We start from the raw sequence: 4,050 nt of genomic DNA, 5'->3' as shown, positions 1-4,050 counted from the left end.
CTGCCCTTTCCAGCAGCTCTCTCTGTCTCCTCTGTTTCTGTCCTTCTTCCTCTCCACCCCCCCCAACCCCCCTCACTCTGGACTTTTACTGGCCTCCAGCCATCCTCAATTACCGTGGGTGGAAAGAGAAGCAGATAAGGAGAGCATGAAATAGTGAAGCAGACATCCCATCTCTGACAGTCCAAAAGGAAAATAATAGTAATGAGCGCAGCTTCCTTCCAAGTGTTGAGGGTTTGGATCATGTGTGGGTTGCTAGGGGCACAACCAGAGAACATGGAGTTTTCTGGATGCAGGACAAGCACCATCAGCCACCAGGTTTAAGTAAACTGAGACACATTTACTGTACTCAGCAGAGCACTACGCTATTCCTTTTCTGATTTCCACTCCTTTGGACAGCAGATTATGTTCCTCGGCAGTCAGCAGTGAACAAGGTGTGAAAAGCTGCTGCTGTGTGTTTTCCTTGCACAAACAGCTGGGACTCATTAGAAATGCAGAACTGAATCTATCTGTGGAGCAGGCAGATCTCAGTTTGATCCACTCTAACAAGTTTTATCATGTTTGTCCTCAGTGGCAGCCTGCTCCGCATCCACCAAGTGCGGCTCAGTGTTTGCAGGCTCCAGGAAGCCTGATAGTGTACTAAACTAAACTAAAATTGTATAACATGTACATATATATAGTCTACTTTTATTTTGTATTTTGTTTTGCCCAAATTTCCCTGGGGGATAAATGAAGTTTTATCTTATCTTATCTTAAACCCTGTGCTGTGCACCACTGTTTTACTCAGTTTGAATCTAAAAGAAGGCTGTGCCGCTCACTGCAGTGCAGCACAGAGGACAATACAGGACTGATGCTCCCAATTTTGAGCCAGGTGAATGATTAAAAATTCACTTTTGTACTACATTAATCATAATACTTCTTATTCATTGTAAGATTTTAATAAGTAAGCTTGAATCCTTATTTGCAGCCACTTATTAGACAACAAATTGCACTCAATTAAAGTTTGAATTAGAGTCTTTTTATGTGAAATGTTCATTACATGTACATTGACTCAAGTACTGTACTTAAATTTGATTTTGAGGTACTTGTACTTCTTTTAGTATTTAGCCACTGTTTAACTGTACTCCACTACATTTCAGAGGACAATACAAAACTTTTTACTACATTTATCTGGCAGCTATATTATGACTCCACATTTACATGCAACACATTTGATTATCTTATAGAATGTTGCATTAGATTAGCATTAACATGACGTTAAGTACATTTATTTGCTGCTTCTATACTCATTGCTACTTTCATCCTCCACCTCATGCACGTGGTAAACAAAAAATCATCAAACAGTGCTGAGATGACATGAAAATGTCATGTGGCAGGCAAAGGTGTCATCAGGCACCATGCCGACACTGAGCAGCAGTGGCTTCCTGATGACAGCCTGGTCGACCCTGAGCCTCAGCACACTCTGGTGGATCACACAGGCAAATACTGAGCTGGTGTTCAGAACCTAGGAGTGGCCAACCTGCTGGTGAGGGTAGACTTTCCAATGCTGAGTAATCTTCTGAGTCTATAAACTGGTCTCTGGTTTGCAACCAAGAGGAGGTGCACATGAAGGAAACCCCGGGGCAGAAAATCTGTGCGCTTATTGTGTTTTTCCTACAATAAGCCACTTCAGTTGTCTTTGGAGACCATGCATTGATTCATTTGACTGTGGGAGAGAGGACTAGGACAGTAGGCCAGTGGTCATATCTGGAAATGTGACATAGATTAGATTTAGCAGAGTCCTGATCAAGATTACATAACGAATAACAGGTGAAATTATTTGTTTACATAAATTGCGTAATTGGCTTTTCAAAGTAATGAAAGCCGGCTTAAGCAAAACAAGGAAGCTATAATCATCTCATGCAATTAAATCCTAACAAGGACATGAGCTCTGTTTAATGTGTAACCAACAGTTTCTCAGCTGCAGTGGTGGCTTCTGTCTGTCTCTCTGAACCTGACAATGGCTACTTTAGATTCCTCGCTACAGGGTCCAGGTCTATGAGCTGTGTGCGCTTCACTTTAAAAGTGATTTATCCGTCTCAGACTGTTTCATTTGAATCATTTTAGCAGCCTCAAGAGGTACAACTATGCAGTATTTTACAGGAAAAAGCAACGATTTGATTTTGAGTCGCAGAAATGTGTTTTTTTTTTTCTACCCAGGTAATCATTATGCAACCCCGTGTGGGAGTCCTGACCCCGATGTTGGGTGGGTTAGGGAAGATATCAGCTTGTGCATACCACATGGTTTTTTGTGTGAAGGGTGTATAAAACATGCTCTCCCCTGGCATACAAAGCATTTAAATGGATGTAAAATGTGCACATTTAGGAGGCTGATGCACACAGTGAAGTCAGAGCAGGCATACTGACCCCAGTTCAGAGGTGCTAAAGAGTTTTAAATGTTCCCGGAAATCCACCCAACTGACAGCTACACGTTTTATAACTTCTTTTTGATGACAAATTTGCCTTCAGGCGGTCATGATGGAAAAAGACAGATCAAAGACGCTCTTCTATTTGGCTATTCATGACTGCAAGTTAATAACTGCTCCCATGATATGGCCCCACAGCCTCAGACAAAAGGAATAAAGGCCTTTTAACAGAATCTCGCGTTGCCCTTTTCTTTTTTCCCACAGGCTCATCAGACGAACTCAACCCCAGAACCTTTCACATTTATAGCTGCTAAAGTGAAATCAGTTTGATGTCTGTTTATAAGCTAAATGAATCAAATGCTTGAAACAAATATGAGTTAACTTGCACATGAGAAAGTTGTACATACAAATAATGAGGAAGAAAATTAACCACAGAAGGTTTATGTCATCCAGCCACCCAGCAGCATCTCATTCTGCCAGTGTGTTAAAACATGAATGTGGTACAAAGTTGTCAGGATAGTTCATTAAATTTGGAGTTGGACCTAACAGTATTTTAGTGCTCTGCTGACTATCACTTCTGCAAAACACAATAACACATTTGGCTTATTACTTACATCAACTAACATTTACAGTGTCTGGCAGTAGCTCTGAAACATTTCACATAAATGCCTGAGGACAACATAAAACCTCCCCCTCTCTCTAATAACCTCTGATTCTGAGCCATCGCTTTGAAGCTCAGCCGTACCGGGCCGGTTTAATCAGCTCACATGCATTAAGCCGTATTTATCGTGATGATGATGGTTTGCCACAGAGATAAATAGTGAGCATGGCTGAAGCAAGTGGTGGAGCCCAGAAAGAAAATTCGGAGGATAATCGTGGATTAGTAATAGTTTCCATGACAGAGGTGGCCACAGCATCCAGAGGAGCATGGCACACATGATGCTGCAGTCGCAGAGGGGGTGGAGGATGACGGCCAGGAAAAGACACTGAACGAGCCACACGTGGAGCTCTCTGTGCGTTTCTCCCCTCAGAAGTGTTTCTCCATTAGATTTGAGCCGTGGAAAACAACCATTATCTTTTATCAACTCATTAAATCCCTTCTGGGCTGCAGGACTGCTGGTGCCTTTCCCAGCATGCACTGCATGATCACAAAGCAGGGAAATGTCCCTAACAGGGCGTCAACCTGTTGCTCTACAGATAGACAGACACACAACCTCATACCATCAAATAATAAAGAGTGTCCGACGCACTTGACCGGCAGGTTTTTAGCTGAAAAAGCACGTGGGTCAGAAATCAAGCTGTTTGTTCTCATCACTAGAACAGCTGCTAAAAGAGAGTGAGCCCAGGCTGTTGATCACTGACTTTTCTGCTGACAGCTATACTCATGCGTATGTCTCTGTAGACCGGTGAAAGCACTTAAGGTGTACTCAGAAATCATTACAGGCGCAATTTCCAAACCTTCTACTTGGGGAAATGCAGAGAATTGCAGCTTTGTGAAATATGAAGGCTAAAAGATACACTTCCTGTTTCTGTTGTTATACACAATTGCACCCTCGATCACAACATCCCCAAAGCATTTCCTGTTTCCAGCTTCAAATATGTGAAGGTTTGCTGCTTTTACTTGTAGTTATTTTGGTAATTTTAATTT

This window comes from Chelmon rostratus, chromosome 11 (assembly GCF_017976325.1).
Source record: "Chelmon rostratus isolate fCheRos1 chromosome 11, fCheRos1.pri, whole genome shotgun sequence".
NCBI lineage: Eukaryota > Metazoa > Chordata > Actinopteri > Chaetodontiformes > Chaetodontidae > Chelmon > Chelmon rostratus.
Note: the sequence above shows the minus strand (reverse complement) of the source record.